The sequence below is a fragment of the Mesoplodon densirostris genome, chromosome 1 (genome assembly GCF_025265405.1).
Source record: "Mesoplodon densirostris isolate mMesDen1 chromosome 1, mMesDen1 primary haplotype, whole genome shotgun sequence".
Classification (NCBI taxonomy): domain Eukaryota; kingdom Metazoa; phylum Chordata; class Mammalia; order Artiodactyla; family Ziphiidae; genus Mesoplodon; species Mesoplodon densirostris.
In genome coordinates, this window is record NC_082661.1 from 235171546 (window position 1) to 235184171 (window position 12626).

General features: G+C 35.3%; 1 protein-coding gene across 8 annotated transcripts in view; it reads right to left on the reverse strand.

The window, feature by feature from the left end:
- Positions 1 to 12626, reverse strand: part of FBXW7 (F-box and WD repeat domain containing 7) — a 210507-nt gene that overhangs the window by 132300 nt on the left and 65581 nt on the right. The window lies entirely within an intron of this gene.

Genomic DNA, 12626 nt, shown 5'->3' on the forward strand with positions numbered 1-12626 from the left:
AACATGCAAAGAGCAAACCCAATAGTCATTCCTAAGATTCTTTTTATAGACAGCAGTTAATTCAGTTAACCCTGGTAATAAATGGGGAATCATATCATAGGCAGACTGACCTTACATTAATATAGCAGTGATTCCAAACCATGGGGGAAGTGTGGTTTGAAAAAGCACAGTCACTACTACAATAAAAACACCAATTTTCTTTGTACTACAAAGTAGAGAAAGTAATACTTTATAAATCCCTAATACTAACACCTTCCAACTGTGGATAATAATAGGTAAGGATGGAGGAGGGCAGAACCTTCTGCCATGACCATAAAATGGAGTGTAACAATGGTTTTAATAGGTATTAAGGGAGGGGGAAAGGAGGGAATGTGGAAAGAAAAATGGCCTAGGGCACTGACTTGCCTATTTCGAAAAGTCAGGGATGAATTAAACTGTAAACTCTCTGCAATGGCATCCCTGTACAATAACCGTGATTCAAATGGGAAACCCTAAGTTATCCAAAAATGAACTATGGTCATGATATGCTACTTTTTAAAAAAGCAAAGTGTATGACATATTATTAAAATAGTCATATCAAAAACATTAATTTTTTTTTTTTACTATCCAGAACAAATTCTGTGGAATTTATATTTCATCATAAGGTTTCTAATTATATTGGAGCTAAAATTGCTAACTTCCATAACAAACAGATTCGGAGAAGTCAGAAATCCTCAAAAGCAAGATCTGGGGATGTAATACACATAAATATACATTACTATATAAATAAATATGGGGCCTCCCTGGTGGCGCAAGTGGTTGAGAGTCCGCCTGCCGATGCAGGGGATACGGGTTCGTGCCCCGGTCTGGGAGGATCCCATATGCCGCGGAGCGGCTGGGCCCGTGAGCCATGGCCGCTGAGCCTGCGCGTCCGGAGCCTGCGCGTCCGGAGCCTGTGCTCCGCAACGGGGGAGGCCACAACAGTGAGAGGCCCGCATACCGCAAAAAAAAAAAATAAATAAATAAAATAAAATAAATAAATAAATAAATAAATAAATATGTACTATACCTACTCCGAGTTAAAGAAGTAACAATACCATACAAACGGAAAATGTTTACTTTATGCTATTCATAAGATAGTGATATTCAACCATTTCCTCCCAAAAGAACCTTCTGCAAACAAAATCTTAAATGGAACTATAATATTTGAAAGATATGAACAATATTATTAGTGTAAAGTTATGTTGAGTTATATTTACTTATATAAAGAGAATTAATAAAACAATGTGGCTGTCTAATAAATGTAAAAATATGTAGTCATGAGTTTTTTTTTTGTTGTTGTTGTTGTTTTTGTGGTACGCGGGCCTCTCACTGCTGTGGCCTCTCCCATTGCGGAGCACAGGCTCCGGACGCGCAGGCTCAGCGGCCATGGCTCACGGGCCCAGCCGCTCCGCGGCATGTGGGATCTTCCCAGACAGGGGCACGAACCCGCGTCCCCTGCATCGGCAGGCGGACTCTCAACCACTGCGCCACCAGGGAAGCCCAGTCATGAGTTTTTATCAGTTTCAGCAATTTATTTCTGTATTGTTTGGGTTAGACTATATTAAGAAAATCCTGATACATAAAGATAAGTACCTGAATAAGAAATTTCTAAAAGATACATTGGAACATTTCAATCCAAAGCTAAATCACTAACACTTTCCAACAACTGTTAACTTATTATAAATGTATAAAACTAAACACCCCAAATTTAAAATGAGTACTAATATTATCTGTAATACAATATGCTCGAGATATTTACAGATTCATTAACTACACAATGACTATATACATTATTGACAAAGCACAAAAAGAACACAGGAGCTATATATGCATCTGAGTCTCAGCCACATTTAGCTGAGCCCACACCCTCCAGTCCCCTCACCTATGCAGTAGAGTCATCATTCTTAAACTTTACATACAGAATATATCCAGTTGGAAAACTTCCTTAAAAAACACTGGTGAGTTTAAAACTTTCTTTTAAATGACACTGAGAGATGGAAAAGAACTCCTAATATCCAGGAACTTGCCTAGTACCATCTGCCAGCCTTGATATTCTTCTGTTGAACATAAAACAATTTCAAAGAACATTTGCATTAGACATGGTCACTCTGATCAGGATGAACCAAGACTACAACAAGACCACTCAGTAATCACATCTGAACACAGGCAAAATATGAACACTCTCCAAGCCACAAAATACCAAACATCCCCCTCTTGCAAAAAGTATGAGTGAATGCTGCTTCTTTAACAATTACAGCTCTAGTCTCACTTTATTCTGCCGTCCCTATAGATAAGATTTGTTGGGGTATGAAATCATAAAACTGTTCCTGCTTTTTGACAGTACCCAATCCAGAGTGGACTTCTGCTACCTTGGACCATTCCCAAAATCACTCAACCAAAGCCCAAATCCTTTAAGTCCTGACACCCTCTTACTGGGACCCCATGGTCTCCCATAGTGTGTGTTCTCCCTTGCTGCAATGAGTAATACACTCAACTTGTCCAACTGCAGGTATGCTTCTGGTGCTCTTTGCTGGAGGGCATTGACAATACATTTAGAAGAAAACAGGAAATGCTTTTAAAAAGCTGCTCTGACAGCACAAGTTAATATACTAGTGGTGTCTAACACTTTAAAATTTGATATACCACAACTGTTTTAAATTTGTGTTTTTAAATGCCGTAAACACTAAAACTCAGTGTAATAACTGATTCAAGCAATAATCATCAATAGATGATAAAACTGTTGGATGAAAACTTGGTAGGAAACAAATTCACATGGCCTCAAAGTATCACACTCAGGTTACTTATAAACGATAAGGGAGAAGTAGATTTATAATAAAGAAATCTGGCCATCACCACCTTGAGAAAATAATCAAACTTAGCATGAACAATAATGAACAAAACTGGCATGTGTGATACACTGAAAAGCATACACTATCACCTGTGTTTTAGTTTTGCCAAAATGTTTTAACCTGAATCCAATCATAAGGAAATATTCAGAAAAAATTGAAAATGTAAAAATGCCTACAAGGCAAGTAGCTGGGACTCTTTAAAAAGTCAGTGTCATAAAATACAAAATAAAGGCAAGAGAGTGTTTCAGATTAAGAGAGACTAAAAAAAACATTATAACCAAACACGAGTGATTCTGGATTAGATCCTAGATTGGGCAGGCAGCAGATGGGGGTGGGGATTATAAAAATCTTTAGAAAGCAATTAGGAAAATTTGAAAATGGACAGTATTATTAGACTTTATCAAATCAAGGCTAATTTTCATGGGTACAATAATGATACTGTTGTTATACATTTTCAAAAATCTTATTTTTATATCATACATGCTTAGTATTTAGCAGTTAAGTGTCAGAACGTATAAAACTTTTTTTTTCCAGCTTTGAGATATAATTGACATATAGCACTGTATAAGTTTAAGGTATACAGCAAAATGATTTGACTTACATACATCATGAAATGATCACCACAGTAAGTTTAGTGAGCATCCATCATCTCCTATAGATGCAGAATTAAAGAAACAGGAAAAAAAATTTTCTTTGTGATGAGAACTCTTAGGATTTACTCTCTTAACAATTTTCATATATAACACACAGTGGTGTTAATTATATTTATCATGTACATTATACCCCTAGTACTTGTCTTGTAACTGGAAGCTTATACCTTTTGACTGCCTTCATCCAATTACCCTCCCCACATACCCCACCTCTGGTAACTACACATCTGTTCTCCTTTTCTATGTATGTATGTTTGTTTGCTCATCTTTGAAGTATAACTGACCTCAAGCACTATGTTCGTTCCTGTTAACATAGTGAATCAGTTTTTCTATACATTTCAGGATGATCACCATGTTAAGTATAGTTACAATATGTCACGGTACAAAGATATTACATAGTTAATGACTATATTCCCCACAGTGTTCATTTCATACCCATGACTCATTTATTTTGCAAATGGAAGTTTGTACTTCTTAATCTCCCTTACCTAGTTCTTTCCTCCAACCCCCTCCTCCCTTCTGGCAACCACCTGCTTGCTCAAAACTTACTTTCTAAATGTGTAATCAAAAGAAGATTATATGTGTATATGTAAATGTAGATATGGATATGAATAGAAATAGAGATATAGACTGGAAAAAATGTGGCAAAACATAAACAAAATGTTAACAACTGGTTGAGTCTAAGTGAAGAGTATACAGGTGTTCACTGTACTATTTCCTCAACTGTAGGTTTGAAATTTTTTAAACAAAAAGGAGAAAAAAAATCAAATGTTTTTAATCTAAAAAACTTTAGTCTATAGAATCTGTAAAATATTTGCTTCCACAGAGTAGTTTGGAAACCAGTAATATAATTTATCAATATTTTCCATTTCTATGTTGAAACAATATAGAAATACCACATACGATATAAAACACCATTAAAAAAATTTTTTTTAACTGGCAACAAACTGGGACAATGTTTTTGAAAGAGACGTAAAATCCAAAGGATTAAAATGATAATCAGATTATATTTTTAAAGACAATTTTAATAGAAAAAATGGGAATATATAAGTAGACAATTCACAGTAGAAAGAATTACCAAAAACTTACAAAAAGGTGTTTAGCCTCACCAATAATTAAGAAAATGCAAACCGAAACAAAGAGAATATATTTTTCAGTTAAAAGATTATCAAAAACAACATCAAGTATTAATGGGGAGGTAGTGAAATGGATATACCCATCCACTGATGAGAGTAACACGTGAAGGACAATTTCACAGTATCTATTACATTTTTAAAAATGTTTATTATACAGCAATTATACTTTTTGTTAGCTACCCTAATGTTCAAGTAAACATAACAAGGTTGCTTGTTGCAGCCTTGCTTATGGTACCAAGAACTTAAAAATTACGTTAATCTAGCAATAAAAGAATGGCTAAACATTAAACTATAGTACAACCTTCATATGGAATCCTAAGAAGAAGTCAAAATAAGTCAGATATTAGGTCCTAATACCTAAGTATTAATGTGGTAGTGACAACAAATTTTCTAACCAAAATTCATTCTCGCCTTCCATAGTAACGGCAATGTAGCAGGGCACTCTGCCTTACAATTACACCTAAATTCTCATCAAAGGAAAATGAATTTTAGAAACAATGTGTGCCCTTCTGCATTGGGCATTTTAAGAGAGTGGGTATGCAGATTATTCCTCCTTCTTAATACAGTTGGAACATGAAAATAAAGCACAAGGATGAAGGACCTAAAAGATGAAAGCAAACGGGGTCCCCAAATGAGCACTTGAAAAAGTTTCATTGCCAGTTTGAAAATGTGAAAAATTCTCCAATGGTAACCTCATTGTAACTAGAATCAAAATCTAAATTCCTTACATTTTTATCCAGGCCATATATAATTGCTTTAAGTATATAATTTGCTTTCCTTTTCGATCTCACCTCCAACCACTGGGCTCCAACCTCAATGCCTCCTCTTAATAAGCATACCAGACATTCCCACAACAGTGCCCCTACTTGAATTGCTCTTTCCGCCAAACCCTCATAAGGTTCTCTCCATGCCTTTAATCAGATCTTTGTTCAAGTGCCACCTCTTCAGAAAGACAGTCTCTCTAAACCATCCCCCACCAAGCCCATCAGACTGCACTTGCATCTGTGTGTGCTCTATCCCTTTAATAGGGGCACAGCTAAGTTTTAAGGGGCCTGAAGCTTCTAAAATCTGGAGGATTTAAAAGAAAGAATACAAAATTACAAATACAAAATTAGAAATGAAAGTGAATACATATTTGAAATGTGAAAAAATGACAAAATACTAATTTTTAAAAGACTGACAAATACCATAAATAAATCCAGAAAAATAACATGTTAATTAAATGTCTGACACAATTCTGGTATGCCATAATTCCTTTATTTTTTGGTTGAGTAATCTTTGCTTGGCTTTTCATGTGACAAAATTTTATAATGTTTCCTATACAGAGATTAGGAGGATAAGTTAGTCTTTCCTCTAGCATAGTTTATCATAATTTATTTTTTATTATTCAAAGTTTACAAAACTTCGAATTTCCCAACCTTGGTATTGGGAATGTTGTGTAAGTTGTTGAGAGAGTTGACAGATATGAGGAACTCCTATCACGCTCCTTTCATATATAAACTTGAGATTTCAATTCAAGTTTTCTTGTGCAGTAACTAATCTTACATACCCTAAATTTAAGACATTCATTGATGATAAGACAATCATCAATGTCATTCTTGGTGGGTTATGAGTTTTATGCTATGTTCACTGATCAGAGATTCTGGTTTCAAACAAGTAAGTTATTTAAATATTTTTCCAATATTTTCATATGATTCATTCTTTTTCATTAATTGGATTATCAAAAAACCAAGAGCCTATTACTTCTGTTTATAATTTATTTTTTCCTCTTAAATGAATTACTGCTTTTGCATGATCGAAACATTTTTATGTCACAATTCACTTTGCAATGTCAGAATAACTTCTAATTACTTGTGGCACATCTTTAACCATTTTTGTTTCATATTCCATTAATTTAATCTAAATTTTATCTTAATTCTTAACTAAATGTAAATATGACAAAAGAATACACCTTTAACACACTTCCAAATCAGAAGTCTATTATTTCATACTTGCTTTACTAAACTGTTCCAATAGGCAGATGAAATCACATACTTAATTTTATTAAATACGCTATTTCAACTAAAATAGGAAAAACATTTGGTGAGTATACAATATACACATTATGGATTATTTTCTATACAGGAGTACAGATATTTTGAATGAGGAGGATGAAAACTTAATCTTACAGTTTTAGATATGTATCTGTAAACGTTTCCACAGACTTGATTCTGACTTTGTAAATTTCAAACCTAGTTTCTCCTTTGCTGCTACTAGTAGTGTACTCATACTTCTAGTAACGACCATCGCAGGACACTTTCATAATGTATATGGGCTCTAGCCTTATACATTCCTGTCACAATGCCTAGAGCCACTGGACATTAAGAACACATCCCTACAATAGGACAGCTAGCAATAATTTAATTATACATGGTCGTGACTGATCTCCATATAAATATATACCACTACACCCAAATTAAATGAAACATGTCCCCGGCTCAGCTTACTTTAGCCAAAACCAAACAAACTGTCTGCTATTTATACCTACAAAAATCTTTAAATTTGTGTTAAAAGATCTTTTCAGACATTTGCCAGGCAATAACTACATAACTGAATGAGAGAAAGAAGTGCTAATATTAAAAGAATTACCCACTGTTACCAGAGTTTTGTCCCAGGAATTCAAATCTTACATAACATTAGGAGAAGAAAAAAGAATTACTAACCAATTTCAGGATGTGCAACAGAAAATTAAAAATGGATCTCGGGGCCTCCCTGGTGGCGCAAGTGGTTGAGAGTCCGCCTGCCGATGCAGGGGATACGGGTTCATGCCCCGGTCTGGGAGGATCCCATATGCCGCGGAGCGGCTGGGCCCGTGAGCCATGGCCGCTGAGCCTGCGCGTCCGGAGCCTGCGCGTCCGGAGCCTGTGCTCCGCAACGGGGGAGGCCACAACAGTGAGAGGCCCGCATACCGCAAAAAAAAAAAAAAAAAAAAAAAATGGATCTCTAAGAAAGTACAAAGAATATAATCCAAGTATTAGAAATTCACAGTGAGAAAGGTTAAGTGAGAGGAGCAGGATTAGAACATGCCTCACATTAAAATTTAGGTTCAAATCACACTAGTTAGCTCAAAATACTATGCAATTTCAAAATAGGCAATAACAGGAATTTTTTTAACTTATTAAACTGCCATATGCCAAATAACCAGCTGGGTATTTTTCAAATTTGCCTACTGTGTATACTCTGAGTTAGGTTAAAACTATTATAGAACAAAAGTGCACATTACAGTTTAGGAAAGAAATTTGTTTTTATTATATATAAGGTTGTGCTGGGGTAGCAGTGAGTGTACAGGGGGGGAAATGGCATCCACCAGACCTTACATCAAACAAAATCAAGTTTTCCCCGGCAAGACTATACTACAACATAGGACCACACACACATACACACAGAAAGCTATTATAAGAATCCTACAGTACAAAACTACAATGAAATAAAGTCCTCTTTAGCATCCAAGCAAAAACGTTAAAACAGGGAGGAAAAAGCAGTTCAAAACCTAGGTGACACATGGGTGAACTGAAGACAATTTATACATTTACATTTTTTTTAAACATCTTTATTGGAGTATAACTGCTTTACAATGGTGTGTTAGTTTCTGCTTTGTAACAAAGTGAATCAGCTATACATATACATATATCCCCATATCTCCTCCCTCTTGCGTCTCCCTTCCACCCTCCCTATCCCACCCCTCTAGGTGGTCACAAAGCACCGAGCTGATCTCCCTGTGCTATGTGGCTGCTTCCCACTAGCTATCTATTTTACATTTGGTAGTATATATAAGTCCATTTACATATTTTTAAATCACTAAATACTTAAGATGTAGCTCTCTTCATTAGTGTAACTAACCCAAGGAAACTAAATGAGGAATAAAACTACTATTTGAAAGGAGAGAAAAAAATCCAATCCAGTAACCAGATTACATAACAGAAAAATGGATTAACCAGGTAAGCACCAATTACTAAAACAGCTGACTTACCCATTAAAAAAATAAAACCAGGAAGAATAAAAAATCCATAAATCCAAAACCTTCCTTCGAAACATACTCTTGACCAAGATTTTACTGGTGAATTCTACCAAACAGTTAAGGAAAACACATGCCAGATTTACACAAACTATATATTTGGCATATAAACATATGCCAGTAGTAGACAAAATAGAGAAAAAGAGGACACTTTCCAGTTTTGCCAAAATTTTCAGCAAATCAAATCCAGTGATACATAAAAACAGTAATACAGTCTGACAAAGTAAAGTTTATCTAGGAATGCAGGGTTGAGTTAACATGAAAAATAATTAATGTAATTCAACCACATTAATGGTTTAAGAGAAAATCTATATGATTGTGGCAATAGATGCAGAAGTCAGTGATAAAATCAAATACCATAATGATTAAAAACAGACAAACAAACAAAGCCATTCAGCAAAGAACTTTTCCAACCAGATAGAGTACCTATGAAAGTCCTATGGTTAACAACATACTTAATAATGAAATATCGAATATATTCTCCCTAAGTTTGGGAGCATGGCAAGAATGTCTAGTCTCACTACTTATATTCAATATTATATTGTAGAAATTCCAAATAAAAAGGTAAGAAAAAGAAGAGCAAAATGATCAAAAAGGAAGTAAAACTATCTCTGTTCACATGATTGTTTATGTAGAAAATCCTAAGGAATCTGCCCCACAAAGGTACTACAGACAGGAAATAACAAGCACTGATGAGGATGTGGAGAAACTATAACCCTTGTAAATCGCTGATGGTAATGTAAAATGGTGAAGCCACAATGGAAATCAGTTTAGCAGCTTCACAAAAAGCTAAACATAGAACTACCATATGACCCAGCAATTCCACTCCTAGATATACACCCAAGAGAACTGAAAAGAGGACTCAGGTACTTGTACACCGAATTTCACTGCAGCATTATTCACAACAGCCAAAAAGTGAAAACAACCCAAGTGTCCATCAAGAGATGAACAGATGAACAAAATGTGGAACACTGCAATGGAACATCATTCAGCCATAAAAAGGAAGGAAATTCTGATGCATGCTCCAACACAGATGTACTTTGGAAACATTATGCCAAGTGAAATAAGCCAGACACAAAAGAAGAAATACTGGATGACAGTCTACTTGTATGAAATATCTAAAATAGGCAAATTCATACAGACAAAAAGTAAATTAGATACTACTGGGGCCTGGGAGAGGGGGAAATGAGAAATTATTGCTTAATGGGTACAGAGTTCAGTTTTTTTTAATCACCTTAAGAAAAAAAAAACCCTACCATACATTACTGAGAGAAATGAAAAAACAACCTAAATAAATAAAAGATATACCATGTTCATAAGTTAGAAGACTAAACATTGTTGGGACTTCCCGGGGGCCCACTGGTTAGGGCTGAGTGCTTTCACTGCCAAGGGCTCAGGTTCAATCCCTGGTCAGAGAACTAAGATCCCACAAGTCACACGGTGCAGCCAAAAAAAAAGACTAAATATTGCTTAGTATGTCAATTTGTCATGATAGGTCTTATTATGACATGTTATATTAAATACTGTGTAATATGTCAATTCTTAAAATCTTGATCAGATACTTCACCAAAGATATTCAAATAGTCAATAACACATGAAAAGATGCTCAACATTAACATCAGAGAAATACAAAAACACAACACCCCCAACTTTGTGCTGTTGTTCTCATATATACATTACAAACCCAAAAATACAGTATTATAAGTTTTGCTTTAATCAGTAATTTTTTTAATAATAAAAATATACAGTGGACCCTTAAACAACACAGATTTGAACTGTTCAGGTCCCCTTATACATCGATTTTTTTCACTAAATATGTACTACACAATCCATGGTTGGTTGAATCCTCAGATACGGAACCCAGATACAGAGAGTCAACTGTAAAGTTATATTCAGATTATCAACAGTGTGGAGGGTCGGTGCTCCTAATGCCATAATGTTCAAGGGTCAACTGTATATAGTTTTTTATAATTACCCAATTACTCACTATTTTTGATGTTGGTTTCTTCCTGTAAATAACACTTGAAATCTGGTACCATTTCCCTTCAGACTGATGAACTTCCTTTAGAATTGCTTGTATGGTGGTGGGCTGGCAAAAAACTCCATCAGTTTTTGTTTACTTTTCAGTGGTTCACTTGCTTCTAGGATTTCCCTCAATAAATTTCCAGCTACTTGGCTACATTTAACTTCTGTCCTGTACTACTGGAAATACAGGAGGTTGGGATGCACCCAAAAGCAAGAAAAACACAAATGTACAACTCTTACACATTGTAGTTTCTGGCTTTAAAGGATAACTTCTCAGCTGACTTCTGTCTCCTTTTGGTCATTTTCTGTTGCTTTTAAATAGTTAGAGTTTTTCTTTCAATATATTATCCAGATTTTATCATTGTTATCTGAGGGATCGTGCAATACTTTACCGGCATCACTGCATCACTACCAGATGTCAAAATTGTATTAATCTTGAGGGACAAACTTCTCACATCCTTGATTTTCATTCCTCCCACCAAATTAGGACTTCATCTCATCACATAACAATTTAAAGTATTCCCACCTTCCTGTTTTCTCTGCCTTAACTCACATAGTACACTGACAATAATTTCTTGTCCATCATACTGCTTTTATCATTAGAATGTTTTCTGTGAAAACCAGAAAACATGTGATAAGGAATCAGACGTTAATTTTCAACTCCACCACTACCTGTGAAATTATAAGCAGATCACAACCTCTGTGATCCTTTTTTTTACCATCTGCAAATGGGAATATCATCTGCCTCATTAGTTAAGCTTAGGACCAAAATACGATAACTAATATTAACCAGCACAGACAAGAGTTGGTCAAAGGTGTTATAAGGCTTGCAATATGAGAATAAGTGAATGGTTAAAATTGTTATCTAAAAAAAAAAAAGAACAGACTAAACAGATTGGGAGACTAAGATGAGTTATTCACTGATTCAACAAGTATTTACTGAGTTCCATGCATATATCGAGGCAATATTTTCAGCTTGAGAAATATTAATTTTGGGGTGCTTAAGACCTAATGACTCAAGTAAAACAGGTAATAAAGGAAAATGTGGCATCTGTGAATCATCACAAATTGTGATCATTTACATAATAAAAGCAGAGACCACCTCCTAAAAATGATACATAATGAGGAGGAGCAAAGCTTCAACCCAGTTTATACATAAGGGGTATGTAAAGGAGAAAAGCAATAACAAAGAAAGCAAGCATTTAGTTGGAGACGTAGTAGAAAAACCATTAAAGTATTACAGAAGACAAGGGAGAACTGAATGTCAAGGAGAAGCAAAAGATCAAATGCTGAAAAAGGTAGGACAGGATGAGAAGAGAAAAGACACAGATTAGCAGTTGGAACTCAGTCTTATTTTGGGGATGATACAGAACATTCTATCATCAACCTAACCAATGTCGATCTGGGTAGGTAAGAGAAGTGGTTTACTTTCGTTTGAGGAAGCAGAACAGTAGAAACAATAGTCAAACTGCAGAAGGTAGTTGAATAGAAGTGGAGAAATTGGACACCTTCAGTCAACAACTAGAAATCCAACAAGCTCAGTGATAACGGGAAGGACAGGAAAAGAGTAGAAGTAAGATATGTTTCAAGATTTAGTGTGATAAGGCAGAGAACCCGGCATGGAGCATAAAAGGGAGAATAACAAGGTTCCAGTGAAGGAAAGGAGGAATAAGACTGAGAATATAGATGTTAGCTTTTGAAAGAAATGAAAACATTTTATTCTTTGAGTAAATCAGACTGGGGAAAGAAAGAGTATGAATTATGAAATGAAGAAAGAATAAGCGAAATACGGACAGGACTGGTCATCTGAGGAGAATGGAAAGGTTCCAAATAACTAATAATGTGGAATGAAATAGAAGATCAAAAAGAGATAAAGATGACCAAGAAGCAC